This window comes from Oncorhynchus tshawytscha, linkage group LG24 (genome assembly GCF_018296145.1).
Source record: "Oncorhynchus tshawytscha isolate Ot180627B linkage group LG24, Otsh_v2.0, whole genome shotgun sequence".
Taxonomy (NCBI): domain Eukaryota; kingdom Metazoa; phylum Chordata; class Actinopteri; order Salmoniformes; family Salmonidae; genus Oncorhynchus; species Oncorhynchus tshawytscha.
This window is the reverse complement of record NC_056452.1, coordinates 1,117,580-1,123,836: the sequence shown is the minus strand read 5'-3', so window position 1 is coordinate 1,123,836 and position 6,257 is coordinate 1,117,580. Positions and strand designations below refer to the sequence as shown.

Sequence of the window (6,257 nt, the reverse complement as noted above, 5' to 3'; positions counted from 1 at the left end):
CAACGCTTGTCCATGGGAAATACAAATAAATAACTCACAGATTCCAGTTCCTATGGCTTCCACTAGATGTCAGTCTTTAGAAAGTGTTTCAGGCTTGTTTTTGGAAAAATGAATTAGTAGTTGTAGTTTTTCAAGGTGGCTCTCATTTTGACTGTATTCTGTGGCACACGTGAATGAGGGCCTGCACCTCGTTATTTATCTCCGGTATTGAACATACTACATTCTATCTTAAATTTTATAGTTTATTAACATGTTAAAAGGTATCTGAGGATTGATTAGAAACATTGACTTCTTTGGATGAAGTTTATTGGTAACTTTTGGGATTCCTTTGGATGCATGTTGAACTATTGGATAACTGAATCAAACGCGCCAACAAAACTGACTTTTTTGGGATATAAAGAAGGACTTTATCAATCAAAACGACCATTTGTTGTGTAGCTGGGACCCTTCAGATTGCAAACAGAGGAAGATCTTCAAAGGTAAGTAATAATTTTATGGCTATTTCTGACTTTTGTGACGCCTCTGCTGGTTTGGAAAATGATTTTAATGCTTTTGTATACGGGGGCGCTGTCCTCAGATAATCGCATGTTATGCTTTCACCGTAAAGCCTTTTTGAAATCTGACAACGTGGATGGATTAACAAGAAGTTAAGCTTTTAAATGATGTTGGACACTTGTCTGTTCATGAACGTTTAATATTACAATTTTGTAAATTGAATTTGACATGCTTCAGCTTCACCGGATGTTGTCGATTTTGATCCCGTTAACGGGATCCGTGCGCTAAGAGGACAAATGGAGGGAGAGAATAAAAGGGGGAGAGAGCACATTAAAGAGTGGGGTACAGTACAGGAAATAACACAAACTACTGCATAGTTGCTTACGCGCTAGGAACAGAGCTTCCATGTCTGTCGGCACACTACTTTTGACCTAAAAAGTGGAAATGAGTTACCTGGTTCGTTCAGTCATTGTACTTAATGAATGTGGAAAGAATAGAGTTTTGGGCTAACACCAAAAATAAGGTCTGAAGTTAACACAGGCCTAGCTCTTAATATGTTTTGTTCTATGAGATATCAGTCAGCTAACATGACCATTATGAAGCCTTGTTTTTTGTGCTTTTAAAATGATTGTTATTATTACATAAATGCTTCAAAATTCACAAATTGATGTTAGCTGATGAAGATTCTCATAGAACAAAACATATAAGATCTCCTAAGTCTGTTTACCATAGACCTTATTTTAGGTCATTATCCAAAAAGCCAAATTTTCCTACAGGCTTTGTCCAACAACCGTGGCAGAGTTAGTGCCTACAAAAAATATACTATTGCTGCCAAAGACATCTACAGTATATCTAAGATGTTTTCCTTTCTAGGACCTTCTAGACCCAAACATTGACTGGGAGAGTGAAGTGATGACCTATGAGGCCTCGGAAAGAGGACTTATAGTCCCCAAGTTTGAATGCCCACTCTGAGCTAGAAATGACAGCGCTTCTGTCAGTGGTTGACCCCCTATCCCCTTCAGAGTCACACGGACGTGATCTATATGTCCAACACCCACTGCAATCATATTAATAAATGAAATACTCCAACAGGCTCTTTATTTCAGCAATCAGTCACAAGTACCCCTGGTGCACGGTTCAATTATTTACCCATTTAAACAAAAATAATATAATTCACAGGAGCAAAAAGCTGATGGCACAGAATGCCATAAGTGATAAGGGTACATTATGCAATTTTACTGACTTAAATGGCCAGTCTGCAGTTGCTGCATACATTTTTGAGAACATTAATTATGTACCAATGGATTCTTAAAGACTAACAATAAATGCTTCATTAATTCAACTACTATCTTACCCCCATCTGAATCCAAAAAGGTTGTGTTACTCAAATTCTTATAAACAAAGTAAATGTAAAGAAACACTATATAGCTTCAAAACATTGTTAAATTTGGATATCATTGATGGCCAGTCCTTGCATGCATAGCTTGGTCTACGTACTGGCAAGGGGTTATATAACTCCCGAGCCCTCCCTCATCTTTTTACCAAAACGGGGAGAACACTGTTTAAACTGTTGACTGCCCCTCTAAAACACATTCCAGGATTATTTGTTTGCCCACGAAAAAAATTCTAAACCATGATGTTCATGATTATATCAAAGTTGAACTTGAATATAGATTGTTGGAAAGATCTCCCAATGATCTCTCTCTCGCTATCTATGAACACAAAACCAAACTACATAGTCAGGATAGAGGCAAGTAGAAGTGCTTGAGTGTGGCAACAGTAGACTAGCCCAAAGCCTGTGTCACTAGTGGCTATGCAAGTGCGACGCAGGACTCCCCAAATTCAGTGTAGTGCCCTGGCAGACGGATTGGTTGGAAACAAGGAGACGACCTCGGGAGATCTTCACACACACAATCTCCAAATCTCCTGTGAGGATCTCCCATCCCTTCCAGAACTTAAAGAGTTACATGAGTATCGTTGATGCGAAAAGAGAAGAAAATATTAAAATGACTTCTGTACTGTATGGGTATTGCAATAATGCTGAGCAGTAAAGGTGAATTACTGAAAGGCCCCTACTGAGGACATGAAACAAAAATAGTAGGCTTGCTCAAAGCAGTCTTGTTTGACAGTTTTTCATTGAACACTAACAGGCTCTAAATTGTTCATTGAAATAATTATACCCTAGTCCCCATAACATGTTTTAGACATATTCCCTCTAATAAATAACTAAACCCTTGTTCATCCTTAGAACTAAATTATACTTATGCAAGAGGACCATGTCTCTCTCTATTGTGAGTGAGAGAAATCCGAGATCAACTGAAAGCTAATAAGCTGGAGATCCACAGGGAGAAGGATGTATGTTGTGAGATAGTCACATGTGTAGACATTTTTGAAAGTTCAAACAGCTTGTTACTTTTCCACATTGTGGAAATCAAAGTAAAATAAGAAATTGAATGACAAGTTATTTTACTTTCCGCAAGCACAATAACTATCGAACTAGCCTTTTGGAGCCCAGGTGCACAATACTTGGGATAGAAAAAGGACAATAATAGGCAGATGTGACAATACCAGTCTCAACAAATAGCCAGAGGTATCCCACAATGCGACACCTCATTTGGATAGGGTACGCTTCATCATCCTCTTCATCCTTATTTTCTGTCAACCCAGGCCAGATACTGTCATCAAAGATAATCTAGTTTAAACAAATGAATAGATAAACATAGGATAAGTCCAGAGACAAACATAAATACAGAAATTATTAAAACAGGGTAACTGCATTAGACTTGTTGAATTAAAATAAGTTTTTTCAAACATACTCCACAGTTCCAGTTTAATTCATTGGAGAATGAAGAGCTGTGTTCAACATTTGAGATGTACTGAATGTATGAAATGCAGAAGCACGTAGAGGCAGTTAATGCTTTATACTAAACAAGTATGCTTCATGAATAACCGTTTTGAAATATCAAAAGGAACATTGACCTTTTGATAACATGTGGCATTAGGTTGTTAGCGCAGGGCTGCACACAATGTTTGCCTCACAGGGGAACATTAGTGGAACCACATATTTTCTTTCGGTCAGCCGGAACCACACTTTGATGCCCCATCGCAACTGTTTTATTTGTCGAATGGTTCTTCCCAAGACCTGCAAAACAAACACACGATGTCACGACTTCCACCGAAGTTGGCTCCCCTGCCTGTTCGGGCGGTGCTCGGTGGTCGTCGTCACCGTCCTACTAGCCGCTACCGATCCCTTTTTCGTTTGTCTGTTGGTTTTGTCTTATTAGTTTCACCTGTGTGTATTTTGGTGTAATTAGCTTCCCTATATGTAGTAGTTTGACCCACCATTGTTTTATGCGGGATTGTTTTTTGTTACTCTGTTGGTTGTGGTTTTCATGTTTGTATTCTCCGGTCTGTTTTATGCGCCCTGTATGTTGGCGTGACCGTTTTTTGGCCGGAGAATAAATCACGATTTACTGAACCCTGCTCTCTGCGCCTGATTCCAACCCACCACTCCGAGTAGGCTGTGACACGATTAGACATTTCAAACACAATCTATCTTCACAAAACTTAAATAAAAGCAGGAATAAGGTACAGTACACATAACTAGATTTAAAAAAATAAGCTAGGGAAACAGTCACTATCGTTCAGATAATGATCTCTGGAAAAGGTTGATTACCGCATGCTGTAGTAGACGGTTTTACAGCCATTTTCTGTTCTTAGCTGTGAGACCAGGGAGGTCCCAAATGTCAGCCAAACACCTGATTGCAGCCTTTTGGTCTTCAGACAGCTGTATCACCCTCCAGCTTCAGCAAATAAACATATGCCAAGAATTACTTACATTAACTTGAATTTGTAGAGATAATAATTCCAGAATGATGATATAACTACATCTTTTATTGTAATACATAGAAACTCAATTGTTTTCCGTTGCTCAACATCAGGACAATCCTCCAACGCAATGGTTGTAGTCTTAATGGTGCCCCCCAACAGCAAATATATGAATGCGGGACTGATTCCTGCCAGAGCAGGACCACCATGAAGGAGTGAGTGCCCATCCAGCCAGCAATCAGATAGAGATCACTGTCTAGCAGGAGCTGCAATGTGCAGGGAATCAGGTGGTCTTTTGTCCTTTGAAGAGTATGATGACATCTGAATTACCTGGATAAAATAGAAGTACAGTGCGTGGCGGAACATGGAGACCCACCCATGATGAGTGTACAAATGTGTTGGTCATGTATCTGCAGAAATGCTGATGTACCTGCACTCAGGAACACATTGTTTTTTCAAATGATCAATTATTGTTAAGCTCAGTGTCGCCATGTAGCCTCAAAATTCAAAAAGGCTCACACATCTGATTATTCTTGTTCCAGGTGCAGGTAACAAAGAGATCTGGAAATAAAATAAAAACCTGCACACTGCTCTTGCTAGTATCACTTTTTTTATTAAAGCTTATTGGCCTTCATCAGAGCCTGTCCCAGAGGCAGACACGTAAGCTTAAATAAAAAATAAAAAGCAGCAATACCAGCAAGAGCAGTGTGTGGAGTTCTCCTTTTTTTCAACAGAACTATAGCCTAAAATCATGTGGAAGCCTGTTTGCAAAGTATTCACAGCGAAACTTATGAAGGGTTGATTGACCCCGTCTCTGATGGCAGCATCCCCTTTTGAATGGTAGTATACATGTATATATGAATCTATTGAGCTCCCTAGCAACAAAATAATCTATTATGGTGGGAGATTATAATACGGTTTTATGTACCTCAATGGATCGGAAACAAAATCATTCTACAAACTATCATCCTCAAGCACTTAATGAGATTACAAAGATCATGGATACATTACAACAAGTGGATATATGGAGGTTGAAAAACCCTGACCTAGTGAGATATACATAGAGGAGGATTAATCAAGCTAGCCGTCTTGATGAATTCCTAGTCTCGTTTTTGCTGGCATCAAAAGTAAAACTAAAATAATTTTAAAAAACTATTAATAGGAGACCAAATGCGATCGGACCACCATCTAATTGGCCTCCATATACAGTGGCTTGCGAAACTATACACCCCCTTGGCATTATTTGTTCCCTTACAACAATATGTTGCCTATATTGTTGCCTTACAACCTGGATTTAAAATAGATTTTGGGGGGTTGTATAATTTAATTTACACTGGTTTGCCAGGTTTGTTGTCGTGCCATATTCTTTCCATTTTTAATGACGGCGTTAACGGTTCTCCGTGGGATGTTCAAAGTTTCTGATATTTTTTATACCCCAACCCTGATCTGTACTTCTCCGCAACTTTGTGCCTGACCTGTTTGGTGAGCTCCTTGGTCTTCGTGGTGTCACTTCCTTGTGTTGCCCCTTGCTTAGTGGTGTTGCAGAGTCTGGGGCCTTTCAGAACAGGTGTATATATACTGAGCTCATGTGACAGATCATGTGACACTTAAATAAAGTCCACCTGTGTGCAATCTAACTAATTATGTGACTTCTGAAGATAATTGGTTGCACCAGATCTTATTTAGGGGCTTCATAGCAAAAGGGTTGAATACATATGCACGCACCACTTTTCCGTTATTTTTTCATTTCACTTCAGCAATTTGGACTATTTTGTCTCCATTACATGAAATTAAAATAAAAATGTATTTAAATTACAGGTTGTAAATGCAACAAAATAAGAAAAACGCCAAGGGGGATGAATACTTTTGCAAGGCACTGTAACTCTTACAGAATTGCCACGGGGATATTGAACATTTAATCAAAGCCTATTGGA

General features: G+C 39.0%; 1 long non-coding RNA gene across 1 annotated transcript; it reads right to left on the bottom strand.

Annotated features, from left to right (window-relative positions):
- Nucleotides 1–1,584: 1,584 nt before the first annotated feature.
- Nucleotides 1,585–5,839, bottom strand: LOC112223331. The gene is made up of 4 exons (XR_002949285.2): nucleotides 5,799–5,839; nucleotides 4,172–4,298; nucleotides 3,475–3,637; nucleotides 1,585–3,187 (listed from the first exon to the last, which is right to left on the bottom strand). It is a non-coding gene; the product is annotated as an uncharacterized LOC112223331 (long non-coding RNA).
- Nucleotides 5,840–6,257: the final 418 nt, after the last annotated feature.